This window comes from Micropterus dolomieu, linkage group LG20 (genome assembly GCF_021292245.1).
Source record: "Micropterus dolomieu isolate WLL.071019.BEF.003 ecotype Adirondacks linkage group LG20, ASM2129224v1, whole genome shotgun sequence".
In the NCBI taxonomy this organism is placed as follows: Eukaryota; Metazoa; Chordata; class Actinopteri; order Centrarchiformes; family Centrarchidae; genus Micropterus; species Micropterus dolomieu.
The window spans coordinates 629,065-652,006 of NC_060169.1; the positions used below are offsets into that span (position 1 = coordinate 629,065).

Consider the following 22,942-nt stretch of genomic DNA (forward strand, 5'->3'; position numbering starts at 1 on the left):
AACCTTAGATGCCCTCCGCAGCTAGCGCTCCTACCAAACGACTGCAGGACTGAGAACTCTGAGCGTCAAGTGCTCATGAAATAATTAGTAGCTCCCTTTCCCTCTATGTCATACCAGGTCCTGACGCTGTCACTCAAACCGGCTGTGGGTGTCGCTTCTGAAAAACCACCGAGATAATTAACCTGCCACCCGGGCAGGGCCATGGGCGAGAGGCGCTGCGCAGCCCGGTTTACCCTTTCACATTATTTGGAAGCAGTCGCAAGACTGGATGTCGGCAGGAATCACAGAGGATCGAGAGGGAAACCAGAAAAAATTAGAGAGCTGTAGGTCTACGGCGGTTTCTCACTGGCCCTCCCTTAAAGGAGAATTCTGCTTAATTGACCGTTCACTAAATCCCCATGTAACAACGCCTGTCAGGGTTTTAGCATACCTCTAGTGGCAGATTTACCACTCAAGTCTGCATTCAGACCAGGAAAAGTCCACTAGTTCACTTGCTTTGGTCCGGACCAGATGCAGTGTTGACTTCTCCAGTTCTTCACTTTGACACTGCCCTTTTTGCAATAATTATGCTAGCTAGAGGAGATAAACACAGTCTTTAATCCATTCATTCTACTTCTGCTCTTGTGTTCTTGCTTATTATTATTACTACTGATACAAACGATGGACAAACTATGAAACTAAGACCCTAGCTGAATTAAAGCAGTTCATCCTTTAAAGCCCACCTCCACCTCTTCCTTTCTTTCTTTCCTAGATGTCCTTAAGAATGCTTCACAACGCTCAGCTCGTGATTGATGACTCCCTGCAGATGCTCTTTCAGCTTTTGCCATTTTACAGCCTTCTCCATTTTATCGATTCACGAATAGAAACCCCCGGGGAGCAAAGTAAATCACCCAATTACATCAAGGCTCCTCACTGATCTCTCTCTCAACTTCTCGTTCCTCTGGAGCGGCAAAAAGTGAAATAGAAGCTTTGCACTATTGATGCGCTACAGTGGAGGGGTTAAACATTAAGCACTTTTAGTAATATTCATGCCTTTTGGTTCTCACAAGAGGACGTTTTCACGGCTCCCCTGGGCCTCTCAGCGCTGTGCTGGGAGTCCTGCAGCCTGAAGGAGAGGGACTTTATCAGATCTAAAGTTTCCTTAACATGGCCTTCAAAGAAACTGTCTTAACACCCAGAGAGCAGGAGTCTGCACAGCAGTGTGTATTCATGTGTGAGAGAGAAGGCTTTCAGCACTATACCTGTCAGAAGAGGTTTATGGTCAAATGTAGTTGCTTCGGATGCTTTAAAGCTGCTAATATTAGTATTAGACACTCAACCCTGTACGTACGTATTATTTGGAACATGTTAGCAAAGAATTGCCTATTTAAAGATCCAGTCAGACTGTCCAAATAATGAATTTAATTCCAATATTCTCTTTGGTTTTAGCTCTGGTTTGGTCTTCTGCACACTGTTTATGCGCCCTGGGCGCCTCGCATTTTTGAAGGAGCGCTCTGAGCGCACAGATTTGAAAAAAATACAACTCTTGGCAGAAAAGCGTCCGATGTCATTTGCATTTTTTCCATTGTCCAATCGAATGAATTTAGAGACACAGTTGTACTGACGGATGTTTACAGTTGCTTGGATTGTCCGGAGACTGCAACAAACTGGCCCGACTCATCCTCAAATAAGCCTTAAACCGACCATCATTAAGACGAAGCTACTGGACCAGCTGGTGGGCTACTACCAGCAGTGTCTCCTCTTTCTGAGGGTCTCATGTAGGATCTACCTTTCCCGGTCTCCTGAGTGTTTGTACACCTCTCGCCCTCAAACAGTGCCACAGCAGGCGCCCTGCGTTCGTCTCAGACCTGTGAGTTGTGATCAAGTTTCTGCTAACATGAACGTTATTAATTATTCTGATCGGGGCCTTAAGCAGCTAGTCTCTAACGCTGTCTGCTGTCATAAAGAGAGTTCAGAAGTATGACTGATTGATTTCACACTGCACATACTCAGTTTGATTTCATTTCAGTGTTACTTGAGTCTTATCTTTGTTTTGTCGTTGGAAGTGCAAAGTCTTTAGACTATGTGTTAATAAAGTCTAGTTTAATCCATAACAAACGCACCCCAAACATTGTGTCCCATGGACTGTTTTTATTTTGACAACTTCTTGGAGAGCGGTCAACAGTGTGTTAAAAGGATAGGATATTACAACACACACCTATTATGCCTTTTACTCCTCCCCCCTTTTTGCTTTAAAGCCTCTTTGTTTTTTTTAGTGCTGGGCAACAATTAAAATCTTTAATTGTGATTAATCGCATTGTTACGCGCAACATTAAATAATGAATTCTAAAGTAGTGTATTGCACATTGTATTGTATTTTTATTTAAATGTCCTGCTATACAGACCAAAGTGCAATAACATGTGGTTTGCAAACACTTGCAAATAAGGTGCTTTTTCCCAGCAGTGTTTCCCTTTACACAGTAGCAATAAAATATTTCTTGTAAATCTCAACTTAAACATTAATGTAATTAAATAAAATATAAAACCAAAGCTGTTTGCCACTGACAGGGCATTACCTTTTGTCTATAGCTTGTTAAAAAAAGTAACCATCAGACCTGTTTTCTTGGGGTTTTTTCTGAGCAGGTATCAGCAAAAACATTCATCTTTTATCAGGAAGCAGCAGAAACAGTCTAGGGCTTCAGAGCACACGGCGTAGCGACAAGCGGGTGCATTCCCATTAAACTGTCACGGTTGTGCTCGCCTCATGCACACGCCCGCCCGCCGCCGAAGTTGAATTGTCTTGAACTTTTTGAATGAGATGTGCAGCACGAATCATTGGCAGAGAGACTGGTCCTCGCTGTTTGAGAGTTTCCAGAATCTGTTACCAAAGAGGACATAAACAGGAGGGAAGTCACACTGGCAGAGCGTCCCCGCAAAACTAGATGATGGCCTATCAGGTAAAGTTATGTAGCCTATCATTTTAAATTAAGTTAAATAGGCTACAGCTGTATAGTGCACAGAAGCCGTTGCCATGGTTACTCTCAATAAAGAGCCTGCCGTCTTACTTACTGTGTTACTGATCCCACACGCTGCATCCTGCCGAAGCCTCCCCCCACTGCTCAATGTGATATCTTACCAAAATGCCAAAATATTTTCATTTTCTTATTCAAAAGCTTTCCAACAATGGAGTTTACAATAAATTAATGTATTCTTTATTCTAGGGATAGTGATGGCTATAGTAATTTTGCATTCCTAGGATTAATATAATGGATTAAACAGACACGATTCATGAAAAAAGGTTTTGGACCCAGCAGAAGACACAAACAGGGCAGGCTGAGTCTTATAATAGTGTTCAAACAAATCCCAACGAAGCAGTCCATCAAACAAGGTCACCCAACAAAGTAATTCCAAACAAGGCAAAGTAAATCCAAAAAGGCCATGGTAAATGTCCAGAATAAATAGTGTAAGCATTTGTTCCAGCTCCTGGGAAGGGATGAAAGGACAGCATTGTAGGTGGTGTCGCAAACCTCCTCCCCTGTCTCAAAAAACTAATTATGTATTTTAATTGCATGTAAATTTAACTGTATTACATAAGTTCAATGTAAAGGGTCACATGTAATGCAATGTTTTCCTATCATGGTTAATCAGTTTGAATAAATTACATAACTTTGTCAGATTTGATTGAATTAAATTAATGTAAACTCCTATATAAACATTATGTGTTTATATATGTATTATACTCACACATTTCAATTTAGTTATTCTATTTCCTGTAATAAATCAGAAAGCAACACGTACAAGAACTGTTATTGGCAGATCTATTATAATCATTACAACCATGGCCAATAGTAATTTTAACATTACAGCAGCAAGACCTGTTATTGCAAAAAAACAACGGCTAATGACAAAGTGCACAAGGTTTTCCAGTGTATAATAAACCTAACTGTACTATAAATGCTAAAAAAAAATAAAGAAGAAAAGAAATAAGGCACTGGAATAAGTATTTCTACTATAGTAACTTAAAATACATTTTAAAATAATCTTAAAAAACATAGATTACCATTCAAAAGAGCCTTTTATCAAATACTCACTAATATGATGATAACATAGTCTGAACAATACAACCTCAAGTTACATGTTTACATATTTGGACATGGTCCTCCTGACCTAACTGCTGACTGACCGACGGCGTGATGCACAGGCCTCCATCTTCCAAGCACATAGGGAAAAAATGATAATGCTGTTCTCCATTTACAATCTACAATACACACACATATACGTCCCCCTCCAAGAACTTCTTACAGTTCTAAGACGGGACCTGGATTACAGCAAAATGTAAAACATTAAATTGTCAAGTGTCAGTCTTAGAGATATTATTGCAGAATGGGAACAAGTCAGACATGAGAAACATGAAAAAGGCAAAAGGCCTTAATACCTGCATGAAAAAGTATATGTAGTATAACAGTATGCCATCTCAGCGCAGAACTGGTCCAAGAGAGGTTCAATATCTATAACACTCCAACAGCAGATCTTAACAAAATAAGCAAGTTAACACAAAGTGGCAATTGAAGATGCCAGAAATAATCAGACCAATAAGTCGTTACGCTGTTTGTGTTTTTAAACCACACGAACAATGGTTAAGTCTGTTAAGCCTAAATGTGGCTAGCCCAACTTTCCAGCACAAGAGCTCACTGAAACATCTTAATTTTTAATGTTTGCACCTTTGGGTTCATTAAAACCTTCTGGTAGAACTAAAATTTACATTTGAGGATAGTTCAGGCTGAGTGTGTGGATCAGGCCAAACAGCATGGCACAACCAAAGCAAATACTTCCTAGTTCTCTCAGCAGTTCCACAACCTCGACCACCACTCCAACATCCGCTGGCTTGTCCTCTTCATCAGCACCTTTTCTGCAAATCAGATAGAGCCCCATGGTGCTCTGTGCGATCTCTCTCTTAGCTTCCTCACTGTTCACATCCTAATGGTGGAACATAAACTGACCATTTTGAAATAAAGAAAACATTACATGTTTAACACTGAGAGTTCACAATCAATTTTGATTACTAACCAAGTACTACTTGATGAGAGTCCTACTGTCCTCATTGAGGTAATCACACAGGCTTCTGAGGACACTTGAGCTCAAAAGTAAGAAGTTAACCATTACTGTAGCTTCAGATTAGAACTTCTGCAAAAATTCTTAACATTTACATTATGTTAAATATAATTCTTTGTTTGACTGGTGATTGTATGTGACATGACCAAAAGGTCCAAGGTAGATTTCTTTGTCACATTACAACAGATTCTGAGAGTCTGTAACTCTGTTCTGCTACGTAGCACACAGTATACATTAATATAAAAAACAATTTAAAAATGGTAAACAGAAATAAACTCTATTCAGTGGAGCAGAACTGATCATTAATTTGAGTTTAGTCAAAGACTTGACTTTTCATTGAAACAGATAAAGCAGCAGAGTAATATGGTTTACCTGAGAATATGGTACCTAATACAGGCTGAATCAATGCCATATGCGCATACGTTGATTATGAGGTTGCTTGGAAAAGGTGCAAGCAAAACAAAGCTTCTTATATAAAAGAACTAAAGTAGCTGAATCTCCATCATTAAGCCACGTTTGCCTTTTTACAAAGAAAGACGTAATGCTGTCCCTGTGATGATTTTTATTTTTAGCGGTCCGGAGTTCTGGAGACGCACCAACAGGTGTGAAGTCCAGTCTGCGCCCTCCATCTTCATGATGCTGCTGTGGTTGAACGAGCAAAAACTAACATCACACATTCATTCACAAGCTCCGTCACCCACAGTCGGACACACGTGGCTGCTTAGTGCTAACGGCTGAAGCTGCTCCAGCAGACTGTATGCTAGGTACAAGTGTTTTACAGGCTATCGTTAGCAAAACACGGCGCCTTCACTGGCATTTTCCAAGAAATAGTGGTCTTTGTAAAACATGAAACATTTTAAATGGATGTGTTTCTTAAATGACACATTTCTACACCGTAACAACAAAAAGAAAACGACTGGACTTACCTCAGAAAACACGTCCTTGTTGTCCAGCTCTGTCAAAAGAATACAGGCAAAATGACGTTTCCTTCTACTGTTGCACATTTTATCTAATAAAGTTTATTTGATTTTTTTACATTAACTTTATATTAAACATATTTACGTTGTGTTTAATCATTTTAACTTCATACACTTGATATTTACAGTTGTAGTTACATATTATATAAAATCAGTGCTTGAAGTGGAAAGAAATAGGTGCCAGCACCTGTTGTGAACTGTTTCATTTGATATTTAGCATTTCTTGTTGCTGTTTTTCAACATTTTTAATAAAAGCTATTAAAAAGTGATTCTGACCATACACAGTGTATTGCTGGACGAAGCCACCCCGCTGATTTGAATAAAGACAGCAGCGAAGCCAGTTTTGGACCAATGAAATACGACTACAGGGCTACTTCCTGTTGGCACCGGCGTCTACTGCGCATGATCGCGCAGCGTAACAGTGGTTTAATGACGTAAAGCAACGGCAGAAACACGGTGATTCTGGAAGCTGCAGAGCTGAACCAACAAAAAGTCTCATGGCTGGTGTGTTTGTCTGATTCGGATCGTCACTGTTTAATCAGCCCACTTACGAGGTTCACCTGCCAAACACCGACGCAGCGTCACTGATCGCCGAATAGCTGCTTTAGATTGACTGAAAGTTTATAATCTAAGCAATACGGTTACATCTCTCACGTGCGACGGGATGTCGCAGGGTTTTGACGTCATTTTTGGGCCTACATGGAACCGTCCGTGCACCCCGTTGATTCTGACCTCCCCAGTGTAAATGACACCTCTCTGTCAATATTTTTAAATGTCCCGCCTCATCCAGGCTGTGATTGGTCGGTTCACGACAAGTGACCGGCATTCCCGGTGCGCAAGAAAATGTCCCGGTACGCAAAAGAGTAAAATGTGGAGGTGCCGGTGCTGCGTACTTCAAGCACTGCATAAAATATCACTTCATATTTATGATGACCAAAACTCATTCTTTAAACTTTACTCCATGTGTTTACATTTAGTTTATCCATCCATCCATCGCCAACCGCTTATTCTGCGTACATCCCGCATGTCTTTGGATGGCGGGTGGTAGCCGGAGCACGCGGAGAGAACCCACGCGGACACGGGGAGAACATGCAAACTCCACACAGAAAGGCTTTGAACCGCCCTCACATTTAGTTAAGCATATTTACGTTGTGTGTAATGATTTGAATAAATAAACTTTTGATTGCATGTATTTCAGTTACATTTTACTTAAAAGTAATGCTTCATGTTTATGATGGCCAACAATAATTTTTTTGTGACGATGCTTTTAATTTAAATTATATTATAACATCATTTCATGGGTAGCGTATTCTAATAATGCTCCCGCTACAGAATCATTTTATATTGCACCACTACTTGCTCCATGTGTGCTGTAAGGAGATGTTGAAATACTATATTATGCTATCTTTATTTAAGATATCAGAATATGGCCTCAGGTGACTCTAACATCATAACGACTGTGGTTAAAACTAGGGCTGAACATTAATCATTTTAAAATCAAAATTTTCAAATTTCAGAATAAGAGTGTTTTGCCTGCCTGATTTTGCGGACTTGTTCAGCTTTTGTTGATTTGTTCTGTTTTTCTTGATTTTTGTACTTTTACCACAGTTAAGTAGGCTACGAAGTTAAAAGTTTTCTTTTTCTGTTTTAACTGTGTTTCTCGTTGATATACCATCAGGAGTGTCCACAGTGTGGGTGTTTTATTTTGAAAATTGTCCGAATTCTCTATGCCGTTCTGTTTCTGACTTCCTGCCCGGTTCATCTGCTCTGTGCTGCTTGATGCGGCTTCCGTCAAAAACAGACTGACAGTGAATGTTGAACATTAGTTCGCAAAATCACATCGTAATCGCAGTATCGGGAAGCAAGTAGATTTTTTCCCCAAGCCCTATATAGTTACAAAAGTCAGGAGCACTGACGAACCAAGCGGTGTACTTGACCTTGATAATGACCCCACAGAGGTTAAACAGCTGGGACTCCCTACCAGCCTGACATCTTAAAGTTCTTCAACTCAAAATCCACAGAAAAGATAATACACCATAGAAGTAATGACCCAGTGTTTAAAAAAAAAAATAAAAGCTACATTAATCGAACTAACTCCTATGAAACCACAAAATAAATCTAGTTTTCATGCTGTGGACCCAGGACCAATAATATAAAAACCCACATTAAGAGAAATTACAAAAATAACAATGTATTCAGAGGCATGCAGGGACTTGCACAGTGAGATAATGATGAGATATCCTTTTAGAATAATAGATGTGGAGCAGACATTTTAATCTCAAAGTACTCTGCAGTCCTTTTCCATTTCTGCGCTCCACTGTGGAGTATTTTTAATGAAACAACCCTGTGATCCCTCAACATAATTACTGAATTAGAGAGCAAGCAGAGACCAGCGAGAGCTGCTTCAAAACTACCTCAAAAAGCTCTCCCTGGAGGCCGAGGACAGACACACGGCTTTCAGTGACAATTACCCATCGATAATTTGATTATTTACTTTGTTAGGAAAACACTTCAATTAGAGATAAAGAGCAGAGGAAGCTCTCAGAAACACTTTGAGACACATTGTTGTGACTCTGTCTTTGTTACCAGGTGCTGACCGCTGTGATGTTTGTGGGCTTCACTTCCTAGAAATCCCCTGTCAATCAAACAGTCTGGGAGGGAGTGTGACATTTTCTCAACTTATCAACTTTCCCCTGCAGCGCTGCCGGGTGCCTTTTAAATCTGCGTTCCTCGGCGGGCGTCTTTGGGCTGCAATGCCAGGTCCTGTTCAGAATGAATAGTGTCTATTCCCCATCGGAAGGGTTTCTACACCTCGACAGCTTCACCACCCCCTCTAATGCCACATCCTTACAATGGGGTCTAACTGCCAAAACTTTTCACATTGCTCAAATTCTGCATTTTGCTCTCCAATGTTTTGAGTTTGAATGTGTAAAGTAAGAGTCCACAGCAGTGGCTGGCAATAGGCGGCCCGCGGGCCAGAACCGGCTTTGAAAGCAGAAAAATAAAAAATAATAAATTGATAGCGGCTGGGGCTGAAATAGATCTCAGTCATGACACAACACTTACTCACATAATCACTTCCTCTTTAGTGATTGAGCCTACAAAATAAAAGCGTGAGAACGTTTTTTGCAGCAATGCTTCATGTGAGTTTATTGAGAGCTTTTACTCAAGTTCTGAAATTCAAAAGAGTCTCTGGCTTGATTGACACACCTCTGAAAAAGCCGTCAGTAAACTTGTGATTGGATTCCCCAGAATTTCCTCAGGGGGATGAAAATAAGCGTCCATGAGTGCGGAGCAAACGCCGGGACGCGCACACACTGCAGCACGTTCTTTATTCTGAGCATGTGCAAAAGTGTCCTTATAATCAATTTGTTTAACAAGGGAGAAAAAGAAAGTCCGCTGGATGTTGGGATCGATCATACAACTCTCCCAACGGGAGTCCCGCACTCTACCGAGCTAAAGGTGCACATGAGTAGCCTATTTAAGGATTTGAAATCATTTGACTGCCATGTAACAGCTTGAAAATAATTTGTCCCGATGCCAGACTTATTTGCCTTTTAGCAGCTATGTGATGGTTTTACTTTGGTACAGCAGTGCTTTGACCTTAAAAGCAGCACGCTGATGATGATGTCTATTAGCAGGTATAATGTATCCGGTCTTAGTTCGGAGCATCGGTACTCGTCTGTGTGCTGATTAGCAGAAGTAAAGCTGAGCCCGATGTCATTAGTTCTACAGGTATTTGGTCATAAACCAAAGTTATTACAGTTCATCCTGAAGGGAACGTGAAAGTCTGAACAAAATGTCATCACAATCCAGCCAACAGTTGTTGAGATATTTCACTTTAAGTCATGAATTATGGTGGCACTAGGGGAAAAACCAGGTCATTATTCAACGCCTGGGGACAATGAGCCAACAGAGCCATCTGTAGAGCCACTCTGCATATCTGAAGACTATGTAGTACCATTTTCTTATATTTTAGCAGCCCTAAACCTTCGCAGGTGAGACATCAGCAGCTCGACAGACTGAGGCGTGTGACAGGCTGTGAGAATGGACAGGGAGACGTTAGACAGCAGAGATAATTTAGAAAGATTACATTAGAAGAGGGTGTTGATGGATGTCACGGGTAACAAACATCACCTGGAAAAACTTTGCAGGTGCTGTAGTTCTTTGTCTGCTAACAAGGTACTCATTTAGATGTGAATGTGGGCAGCACACATTAAAAAGACTGATGAAAGACGCATTAAAGAACAGATTGTATTGACTTACAGAAGCTAATGGAAAGGGGGCTAGACAGGAAGTAGCTTCAGAGTTTGGTTTTCCCGTGTAAGCCTCCAGGCAGTAAGTTTTCCTAATGTTCACCATCATGTGCAAGAAGTCGTCCAAACAGAAGTTTCTGCCGCTGAGCTCTCTCCTTGTCAGTGAGCTTGTTATCGCTTGTGTTGGTAGTGTTCGGGTTAGAAAGTGTGTGTTAAAATTCTGCCCACACACCCACACCAAAATAGCCTGTGTCAGGGAGGTGAATTTGTAAAATAGCTAGTTTATGATTTATCAGCCCATTATTCCACCAACTACAGCGATCTGGGAGATGTAATTATTCAAAACCCTGTCAAACACATTCAGCATGGAAAGTGCAACCTTTCCAGCTGCTTGTTGATTAGAATCTGCTCTGGTGATGGAGGGAACAGGGCCCGGAGGAGCTGTCGACAGGCCGTCTGTTCACACGCTCCACATTGTTCATTTGTCAGAGTTTACCGGAGCTCACAGCACTAACACCGTGTGCCGGGGGTTACTGCAAATGAATGTTAAAGCTGTTTCACAGGAAAGAAAAGAACGACAACGTGTTCTTCCTGACATCAGCAGCTCAGCTGAGGCTCAGGTGATCACACGTAAACACGGCAGATACACCCGTTATCCTCACCGTCATGTGTGATCACAACAAAAGTGCATGTGAAATCTTACTCTGCACAGCCTGCGCTCACTTTCATTTCATTAGAACATGATCATATAAACATATAAAGAGCAAAAGGTCCAAAGACTGACAACATTAGCTGTTTGATGAAAATAACATGAATCTTAACTTCCCCAACACACAAACAAGCAAACAAACAAATATTAGATTATATTATATCTTAGATTTAAGACATCAGCCACCGGCAGTGGTGAAAGAAGTACTCTTTTACAAAAGTAAAAGTAGCGCAGCCCTGGCTCTGTGTTGACTCTAGCTCACCAATCAGATTCTTTCCACAATCTCCATCAACCAATCATGCAGTCAAACTTTAAAATATGTTCTCCTTTCTGCTGCCACTCACTTCAGTACGAAATCGTTGCCGCCCTCCTCCACCCTGTTCGCCTCCTGCTCATCATATCCAGGCCCAGGGGCCTGCACCACGAAGCGAGTTCAACATACCCAGGATATCTTTTAGTTATCTGGCTTAACTAAGCCTAACAATCGCGGTCAGGATGAGCGGTACCACAAAGCTGGTTATCAACTCTGTAACGCAACCCAGGGTTTCCCAAGCCAGAGTAAAAGAGGCGGAGTTAGCAGCAGATGACAGACGAAGAGCAAACTGTAACACTACAGAAATACGACCTGGTCTAAGTAACACGGCTGAAGCCTAAATGAGCAGACGTAGTCTGTAATAAGAATGCGTTGATTTGATGTGTTCTTATGAGCTGTGTGAAAATATCAGCCTTATTCTTTCAGCTCGGCTGAGTCGGCGTTAAAAGACTCCGGGCACCGAGTAAGTGGTCGTTCCACCTCACTTTAAAAAACTTCTTGACACTTGATGCCTGAATTTATTTACTATAAAACAAATTCTGTTTTCATTTGCTTTCAGGTTGATGTTAAATTAAGTGGAAATTGTTAATTTGTCTGTACAACATAAAAAAGATTCAGGTATAATGGTGGCAAATTAGTGACAACAGGCATAAATGAGAAACCAGTGTTTGCAAAAGGATCCCAGGTACATATCAAATATGCACAAACCATCGGGGGAATACAAACGCCATCTCAGCTGCAGTCTGGAAGGAAGAGGTGTGATGCGACTTTGCGACAATCTGCATTAAGGGGCTAATTTATTTAACACAATCAAAAGTGTTCCAAACATTGCTCTAAATTAACTTCATAAAGCAATGAAACGAAAACTCCATTCATGCCATAAAATGAGCTCCAATAGTGGTTGAAAGACTGAATCTCAACATCTAGGCTGCTGAAAACTCATTACCTGCAGCCACGTCACAAAAGGTGACCAGTCTCTGTGATAGACCTAAAGAGAGCCACTAACCTAAAATAAATGGCCTACGTCCATATTAAAATTTTGTTGCCTTTTTCAACATCCCTACCAAACTGCTCATAATATTCAGCCTCACAAAAGAAAAATGAAACCATTTATTTTAACGGCTGCGACAGGCTGTGTGAAACGGACTGGGAGCAAATAAAAAATACTAAACACATTTCAAAGCAGGCAGTACGCTAATGTAAAAACCTGTAGGCAACAATAGCCTGAGGCTTTTAATCAGTCTCTGTAGGATGATATCGCTGTAGACAAGAGTTTCTCCTCATCACTGCAGCAAACATAAAGCAGCCTATAAACAGTCTGTGGGATCTCCTACAGATGGTGATGTCATTTTCCAAGAGAGCTGATTGGTCAGCAGGCGGCGGACCTGCTCCGGAGCAGGTTAGCCGTTCAGCATAAGTTACCATGGCGATCTACCCCGGTAAGAATTGAACCGCCTTCGTGGTGCTGAAAACCCAGCAGGGTTAACCCCGAAGTTACCTGGATAAGCTCAAACCCTGCTTGGTGGAACAGGCCCCAGGTCGAGCTCAGCAGAAGTCGAGTCTTACTCACATCCAGATCTCCAGCTTTTCTTCATCCCTTCATCATAAACACCACCAGGTGGGTTTCTATGCTGCTACAGCTTCACCATCTCGTCATTACAACGACTATTCACACCGCTCATTCGTTGTACACATTTCCTTTAACTGTTATCGTTCCCCCACCTGATTGAAATCTGTTATAATGTTTATGAACTGCGATATATTAGTTTCGTGCTGACTAAGGTTATACTTTATATACTGCAGGGTATCTTAGAGTAATCTACTATATTTATTAGTTGATTACATGTTGTGTTAATGATCTGCTAAGTTAAGGAAGGAGTAAAAAGTATGAAGTAGCATAACGTGGAAATACTTAAGTAAAATACCTCATACATGCACTTAATGTACTTAGTTACTAGGGATAAGCGAGTGCAACATTTTCTGGTCAGCTGGGTCCTCACATCTCCAAAAATGCCTGAGACGATAGGGGGGCATCTTTGATGCTATATACATTTGCATTTCCTTTTGTCAGCTCCGGAAGAGCCATTGAGTCCAGATGTGATTTGCCATTTGTTTTGCACTTTACCATTTAGTGTTTTTACTTGTTTGTATTCAAGATGAGAAAATTCTCAGGTCGAGAGAGAACCGCATCTTTCTCTCCGCGGCCAGGACGATATTTTCAGTTTATCTACACGACGCTTATAATATTGGCAGAAATCTCTCATTTTTCAGCTTTAAAGCCGGAGCTACAGAAACACGCGGCTGTCCAGAGATCCTTTTGTCCCTCAGGTTATGAAGTGATATTATGTCGTTCCTTTCAACTCCACCTACACAACACTGAAGAGGTTCTGCCGGACTCGAGTCATTTAGCTCCATCCTGCTCTCTTTCTTCTTAATGTGGCGTCTGTATGAATACCACAAAGGTCTCCGACGTCATCTGGAGCATACTAATGTTTCGCTTTGACTTCTGGAGGCACACAGAGTTATTTTTGTAAAAATCGCCCTCCCACAAGGAATAAGAATGTTCCCCTGTCTGCCTTCGGAGGAGAAAATGTAAATGGGTTAACATTATTCCTCCCAAATATCAGTGTTTTTCTTGTAACGGGACTCATTACGGATGCAAAACACGATGGCAGACTTTCCCGTTCCATTAGCTAACAGGTACGGCAGAGCTCCTGCTGCTCATTTTTGAGACTTTTCTGCAAGTTTTTATCAAGATAAAGTTTGATTTAGACCATCTGCCCTAACACAAAGCTGGGTTGTAATGTGAGAGAGGAATAATTTAATTACAACGTGGTTTAGTTTTTTTTTAAACTCTTCTGACCAAGTCCAAATAAAACCATCCGCATCCAAAACCAATTTAATTTGCAGCGAATGAGGCAGAGCCACAGTGGCCTACATACGCCGACTCACCACAGTCTGCAACAAAACTACACACACACACACACTTATACAAACACACACACACGCACACACACACAAGGCTGTCACATGCACTCAGTGTAGTTGTCGTTATGGCATCTATTTCTGTCCAGTACCAGGTGTGGGAGAGCTGAGAACAATCTCCTCACTTTCATTACCCTTGAAATGGTTTACACACACACACACACACACACACCACCAACACGCACACATACACACGCATCCATGCATTAAGATCCTACAGTCTTGCCCAGCGACATTTTTTTCAGTCAGTTGGTTGTTGTCTATTCACATCACCAGTGCTATTAAACCACTTCTTTGTGGTAACGTGACACTTTGCATCAGTGTAAATAGGCAAACTAGATATGTTCAGTAGATATTACGCCAGTGCATTAAGGGTTCTGATAAAAAGTCACAGTTTTGTCAACAGGCATCGGTCCAAATTAAAGTCACACTATCTAAAGTCTTCACACCGTCAGCGCAACATAAGTGTACGTGGCAAAACCTGTCAATCACTTTTCATTGTTTTCACAAACAATGCATTCAGTGACAACTTTCTCTAGAATTCATTATCTCTTTTCTCATTACTACTCCACCACCTGCAAAACACTGTATATATGCAGTAGGGATGGGCAGTGTCTACAAAACTGCAGAAAAAACCGGGTAAAGCAGCAGTGAACACACAGAGTGCAGATGTTGGTTTTGGTTGTTTAATAGGCTGCGTCATTAACAAGCCAGCATGCGGCGCACCTGCTGCCGTGAAGAAATATTGGAAAAAAGACGAGCTCTGTGTCTTTCGGACAAGTTCATAACACATACTGCTGATGGAGAAAGTCAAGGAAGCAGAGAGGGGCGGGGCAAGCCGGTGTGGGAGACCAGAAGCGTAGGTGAGTGTGGGGAGAAGAGAAGTCCGAGGCAGGTGCAGAGCAGGTACGATGCCGGCTCAACATTGTGATGTCTGTCTGCCATCGCCGATGGACAAAGGCATCGTCTATTGGCCCAACCCTAATATGCAGCACATTTTTTAAATGCTAACACCTTGTGTCCAAACATCAGCCGGACTGAACTATATAGACAGTCTATGTTTACGTCTATGTGCGTAAGGGCTGGGACTCCTGTATGAGTCTGCTCCCCTGACTTTCAGCTTCAGCAGTTTCTGGCTTTTTCCTCCACGATCACTTCTCACAGCAGTTTCTTCTGATCTGCTCTGCTTCTGGGTGCATTTCCACCTGTATTAACATGTGTTTTTCCTGATGCACTTAAGATATCCAGATAAAGATCACATGTTAATACCAGGTGGAAATGAGGTCTTTCTCAAAAGAGATAGAGTTAAAATGTTTCCTAAAGGAACCTCAGCTCTTGTGAGGCTTCACAGGGCCAACAGTAATCAAGTAGGAGCTTCTTTTCAAAATGTCAGACCCAAAACCTTCTTAGGGGTGGGACTTAAAAATAAACAATTACATTAAAAGATTCAAAGTGAGTTGGACAGGCTAAAAAAAGTAGTTTTAGGACCACTGTTGTTATTTTCATTTGTTCTGTAAACCTTTTTGTTTACTTTTTGACAGTTATACCTGATGAAGCAGTGAGTTTGAATTTGTCAGTGAGAGGTGAGGAAATAGGTGTGGAGGGCTTTGCCAAGATAAAGACAGAATACAAAGAGTTTCCCAGCAGGGATTTCTCGCCCGAGACAAGCGTGCTAATCTGACAGCCTGGAGCCGACCATAAAACAACACAAGGACATTCTTTGATTTCCCTTCCTCGTCCAGTTTGTTCCCTGGTCTTATACTGTTCAAAAATAGACGTGCTTGGCATGTTCTTGGCCTCTTAATATTTAATCACTCCACTTAGCTAGACGAGCATCTATTATTCATAAAGAGGTGGTCGCAATTAAGGACCCTGACGATCAGCGGAGCCCGGAGGGACCCGGGCGTCACCAGGAATCTGCTCGCAGACTGCAGAGAAGCGATTTGAGGAGAGGATCTGTGAGGACGGGGAGACATCGTCCGGGAATGGAGTCTTATTAAAAGATATAATGTCTCTGCGCAAGAAGCATATGGAAGCAGAATAATGCAGCAGCAGCAGGAGGAGGATTGTGCTGCAGCCTCCCAGAGGATCAAGGTTTCAAACTAACTGTTGAAATGACCTTCACCAGGGCACTGAATCCAACACTACCTCTAGATTTGTTCTAGGCATAGTCATTTATCACTTTCCTTAGTATTCCTCTTATTCCTCTGAGCTCTATTGTTGTAGTGAAGAAATGTTCTTAACCCTTAACTCCACATTTCTAAAGTGCTGCTCTCGGTTGAAAACTGGATTGGAACTTTAGCCTTTTGCTCATGCTGGAGATGCAGGAAGGCTGTCTAAACAAAATATTACAGGAAACCATCAGGAGATCATGTGACGCTGGTTATGTTTTCTTAACTGTGAACTCAAGCGATTTTACACATCAGGGTTAAACAGTTTGAAACAAACAAATCTGATGTCTGACCACCAGATCTCCGTAGCCCGCCGCTCATCTCCGCCGCTGGCTACATTAGCTGCTACTAGCATAGCACTCCCCGATCTCTTGCTGTGTCTCAATTTGCGTCCTTCCATACTCACACTTGCTATTTTAAGTGCGTTCACACTGAGAAGTACAGCAAAAAGCAGTGCACTATGAGACCCGGATGGTGCACTGGACACTTCTCACCCTCGACGGTTGCCATCTCGGCTACGTAGTGGAAGGGGAGGGAACACCAAGCTTTTTTCATATGGCGGCCAAGGAAGCTCCAGTGGTTGCGATTGTAAAGTATGTTCATTTTTTTTTATTTTTAATAGAATTGAATTCATGTGAGCAAACAAGGTGGCAGATACTAGGTGGGTGACAACTGCAGTCAAATCTTGGCGATAATGATACGCCAGGTGTGCAAGGCTAAGTCCTTATGGGAGTCCCGGGTTTGATTTCAGCCCTGGGCCTTGTGAAATGTTGCATCATCATTTCCAGTTAGCAAAGGCAGTGTTTGATTTCAGACGACACTATCCTCTCAAAATTAATGTACTGCGTGTTAGTGTACTGACGGAAGTATCCGAATTGAGACACAGTTTCTGACTGAACGTCAGAAACAAGAGCTTTTCAGGCGTCTGTTGACCGGCGATCTCTGTGTTTTGAGTGTCTCAGCAAGGCTACTTACATCTGATCCTACTAACAACCTGTGCTACTACACCACAGGCTGCTGCTGTCCACCTATTGTAATCTTAATACGTAGCATAACAAAGCAAGTTGTAGCTCAAAAGAAAGGAGTTGTCTGAATATGACATTATTAAAATAGCGGGATTAGCTAACTAATATTATAAACATTGTTTATTGGCCAGGACCAGATAATTAAATTGCTCCAAAACTGTGTTTGTGAAATTGATGTTGACTGTTTCCTTCGCAAATGGTGCGAGCACGGAGACACGCAACGGTTGGAAGCTCCATGTGTATCCTGCGTTTGAGGCCGAGCGAATGAGAGCGAGCGAGCGGCTGAACATGACGGTGAAAGTTAGCGGAGAAAAATATTAGTAGTGAGTTTTCGTCAGGTAGTGAACGTGCAGTGTAGGTCACAGTGTGTCCGTTCATAAAAGTATGTAGTTTCCCCAACTGCTGGAAAAGTGAAGGCGGTTAGCGCTAGCTAACATCGCTGTACAGCACGTTTTTTGGCTGTTATGTAACGTTGGCTAAATTAGCAACAAAGCAATATTAGTTAGCTCAGCTGTATAACTAACTCACCTACTTGTAAAGGGTCGAGAATATCAGATACAGGCTCAGACTAAACTGGTGTACAGCTCTGTCCTGCACACAGACTGATAATTATATTTCAGTTTTCAGAGAGTCTGACAACAGGCTGTTAAAGAAACGAGGGACCATGGAGCTGAGTTTAATGAGCTAAGCTAATAAGGAGATGTTTCTTTTGGACTTTAATGCTCAAATGAAATGCCTCACCAGTACATCCTGTACAGAACAAAATTATGCATCGATAATCGTTTTATAATCGCATCGCAGCCCTCTGAATCACAATCGAATCGTGAGGTGCCCAGAGATTCCCACCCCTAGTGGCCATGCCCACTGCTTTTACACACCCTATGGTCCTCCCAGATCAGCACATTGAAATCCTTTTTGCAGCATTGCAGATTTTGTCTATTTCAGTCTCCACCCCCCCTCTGCCTCCTCGAGAGGGAGGAGAAAGATGGAGATGAGAAAATCTGCCCACTCAACCCCTCTGGGAGCACGAAGTGAGATGAAGTGATAGAAGACTAAATTAAAGACAAAGGAAGAGACTGCAAAACAGAAATTGGAAGGGACACCGTCCTGCTGTTTGTCCAGGAAGACCTTCAGCTGACTGCAGGTAATCCTTATTTTGAGCTAATCATTACCTGCAGTCCCGAGAACAAAAACATCAGTTATTATTCTGACGCCTGCTGTTGTTAATGAATTAATCTGCTGCTTTCTGCATCACACACACACACACACACACACACACACACACACACACACACACACACACACTCATTATTACATCGCTCAAAGTGATTTGTGGAGCTGAATTTTCTTTTGTAGGAACACAAATCACTTCACATGAGTTGACTGGCTGTCGGGGAAGCTTTCTGGAGTCCAGCACCTACAGTTCAAGTCATGTGTAAGTTTGTAGTATAATGACTTTCGAAATATAACAAAAAACATAAAAAGATGAGTTTTGTTCATTCCTGAGAAGCTTGTGTAACGGCACTGTTCAGATATGTTATTCATGATAAATAATCCATTTTATGTATATCACAAAGACAAAAACATGATTAAGAATTATAAAAGTAATTCCAAAATAACGGCCCTTAAGTCACCGTTTCATTTAGTCGTACTGGTGAGATTTACATCCCGTCTGTGTAAAGAGATAAAAGCTGCAGTTTGATATGAGCACACTCAAGTTATTCAAACAGCTGACTCAAACCTTGTTTTGCTGTGAAATACCGTGACTGAATGTACAGATACAAGAGTTTATGGAGTCTGGGCACTGATCCACACAACAATACAGCAGAGCAGAAATCCGACAACGGGGAGTCAAACATGAGTGGCTTTCAATGCCAAGCACATGGAAAACACTCAGAGCCAACATTCAGGCTGCTGAGAGAAACCTGAGCGCTGCTGGGAAAACTTATTTTGTCTAAACTGGAAAGAGCTGTTTCAGTTTTCAACTCCACGGTTTTCCCAAACAAAGAGGGCAATTCAGGAGTTCTTTAGAGACTCTATCAGCTAGAAGTTAAAGAAAGGAACAGTCTGACATATTGGAAATACTCCTGGTTACCCAGAGTTGGTCCCATTTGTGACCTCAGGGATCATCTGTGCGTTGCTGTGATTTGTTCACAGTCTAGACTTCTTGGATTTAAAGGTCCCATATTCTGCACATTTTCAGGCTCATACTGGTATTTTGGGTTTCTACTAGAAAATGTTTACATGCTTTAATGTTCAAAAAGCACAACTTTCTTCTGACCAACTTCCCGAAGCAGTGCTGAGGGGCAGGAACTTGCTGGCACAGCTGCATAGATATGGAGATAAGGCTTGGTATGGAAGACTAGGCCTCATTGATTACTGTACAAAAACAACTTTATTCACTGGTTTTGGTGAAACTGGATCAGATTTTATGTTGAAAATATTTCGCAGTTTTCCCTCGGTCTCGTCCGGCTGCTCTGCCTCCACTTTTTTTGATTTATGCAGTTGATGCAGGTGAACGGATAGCTTCACCCGTTATTAGTTTCCACTTCCAACTGTGACGAGAACGCAGCATCATACTTCTACAGTTTTACGACAAACTTTCTTGACTTAAATGATCTTTTCAACTGACAATTCAGGGCAACAAGATGTCACAAAGCGACAGAACAGCGTGGCTGTTTGTCATGTTCACAGGAGAGAACGGAAAACTGTGTCAAGAGTTTGTTCAAGTAACTGATTAGCGCATGCACGCTTTGGGGTCATGTTAGAATCAGTATGTTACTGTTTTTTGAAAAATCCAGATTTGTTTCTTCTATATTTAAACAGCATTGCATGTTTTCTGACCTTTGTCAAAGCATTTTCATTTGTTAGTTAACATTTCTGGTTGCAAGCTATTTTTCTGAATATACAAAGTATGATTTCAAAATGTGAGGGGACAAAATCATTCATGTCCCCAGCCTCCCCACTGTAAATGACACCTTTGATCCTGGAAGTGGTTCAGTTGACTGATTGTTATTTGTTAAATGTACTTTTTTCCTGAACTGTCGCAAAAATGTATTATAACTGGACAAAAATGAAAAACAACTGAACATGCATCACACTGTGATCATCTAAAAGTGCAATTCAGTTGCACTTTATTTTTTACAACGACACCATGAAAGATTCACCATAAACTCACTAACTAAGACTGGAGAATATTAAAGAAGTAGACACCATCATTAATGTGATTACTAAATAATATTATAAACAATCATGACAACAAAGCCACAACTTCAGACAGACTTACCAAAAGTATCCTTCCATAGGAGATGTACAAATACCACCAAGTGTGAAAACACCTACAAACTCAGCACTAAAGGCTACACCATAAAATCCAGAACTCAGACAACAACTGTAACTGTTCCGCAACAGAAGTCAGAGGTTCATGTTTGCATCAACTCACCTCCGTCCAGTCTGACGGTTCAGCTCACTGCTGCGGGCTGTGAGTGCTCAGCGAGGTCAACACACTGAGGTCAAGACAAACGGAGAGAAGACGTTAATACCTCTCCACTTTCAAAACAATAAACACTACTTAACAATTACATGCAAGTTTTATCTGGCAAGGGGACTGCCGATGAAAACTAGCCTGTGGCTAACTCCAGTACGCTTACATTTGCTTTGAATGTTGATCAGTGTGCATTGTCCCTTTTTAAATAAACAAATAAATGAAAAAGAATGAAAATGAAAAGCAGGGGGCGACTCCACTAGTTGCAAAAAGAAGTCAGATTGTGTAGAAGTCTGTAGGTGCGTTTGACTTCATGCAGCGCTGATGCATGCTGGACTTACAATGAGGCATGCTTGTTAAAAATCGTGTCCAACCTTCGCCGGCGCTGCAAAACGTCATTAAAACCTCACGGGAGCAAGGCGGCTGCAGGCGCCGGGTCCGGCGGCCGCATTTGCTTTTTCCCCGGCTGCACCAAGTTGGAACCACACTTTTGCCTGGTCTCATGGCATTTTTCTTTGCAATCGCCACAAGATCAGTCATTGATCTCAGCTCACAGTAAGCTCACGCAGAGCCAAGATAAGATAAAAACACAAACTAATACACTAATGATTCTGTGCAGAACACTTATGCCATTTACTGTAGGCTACAGTTTATTTCCTTAATGAGGACCCTATTCAGAGACTGACAAACTAAGGTGCAAGCTCTTCACACTTACAGTAAATGAATGTCATTCATTGTCACTCATGTCATACTACTCATAAAATAATAAATTCAGTTTACAAAGTCTTTTCAACAGGATGCTGTCAGGAGGCATTCTGGGAAATCACTGACTGAGGGAGACGTAAACAAGGCAGCTTATTTTGACCCCATATTCAGACTGCAGCTGTCACCGAGGCCATGTCCCCAGTGCTGTGTTTGTATGTTGTATTTGGCGGTTTAAATGAGTAGTTTACATGCAACACTGTGAACATGCAAAATATAGAAATAGGTGCCGTTGACTGCCTGGTAGATAAATGTATAATGAACTCATACAAAAGAGCAATGAGTTTATTAGAAATACATCATTTCACCAGGCGTCACTATTACATCATCATTATATTCTACAACATGCTATAAAACTGACTGCTGTATTTTAAATTGTGTTGTTAGAGTTTACTACTTCTGGGCCCTCAACAGTATCAGCGTTTGTGTAGCGGCTGCGGCTTAGAGGTACAGTGGGTCGCCCACTAATTAGAAGACTGCGTGTCAAAGTGTCCTGGGGCAAGATACCGAACCCCAAATTGCTCTGTGAGTGTGTGATTGGTTTATTTCAACTGTTGAGCAGTTGGCAGCCTCTGCCATCAGTGTGTGAATGGATATGGGTGAATGTGACATGCAGCAGTGTGAAGCACTTTGAGAGGTTGTGAGACTACACACTGGGGTCGCTGGGGACATGTCCCCGACACTTTTTGAAAGCATTTCTTAAAAATATTCTGAAAAATAGTTTGCAACAAGAAATGTTACCTAACAAATGAAAATGCTTTGAGAAAGGTTTATTTGCACAGTAAGAAAACATGCAATGCAATTTAAATATAGAAGAAACAAATGTGCATCGTTCCAAAAAAGTAACTTAAGCCAAAAAGAACAAGCAGCTGATTGCTGCATTATATTCTGTTATATTTTTGTATTGTCACCTGCCGGCGGATTCTTGTTTTGTTTCCCTTTGTATAAAAAAGACATTTCCACCATGAATTGGTGCAGAAAATGTCTCCAGATTGCAGGAAATTAAGTGTTTAATGCTCTGTGTTTCTGGGCGAGGACCCCCAGCATTTCCTATTTCTTCAAATAGTGTTAAAAGTCTACGAGTCTTGTTCTCATGCGTCCTCACATCTCGTATATCACCGCGTCCCTAATCTGAGCCCTCATGTCTTCACCACTTTTCAACACAAAGT

At 41.6% G+C, this 22,942-nt stretch overlaps 1 long non-coding RNA gene across 1 annotated transcript in view; it reads right to left on the reverse strand.

The window, feature by feature from the left end:
• Window positions 1–3,797: 3,797 nt before the first annotated feature.
• Window positions 3,798–22,942, reverse strand: part of LOC123958544 — a 22,738-nt gene continuing 3,593 nt past the window's right edge. The window contains exons 2-4 of the long non-coding RNA XR_006822110.1: window positions 20,970–21,033; window positions 6,018–6,046; window positions 3,798–5,733 (exon numbers count right to left, since the gene is read on the reverse strand). This is a non-coding gene — a long non-coding RNA (uncharacterized LOC123958544). The remainder of the gene's footprint in view (window positions 5,734–6,017; window positions 6,047–20,969; window positions 21,034–22,942) is intronic.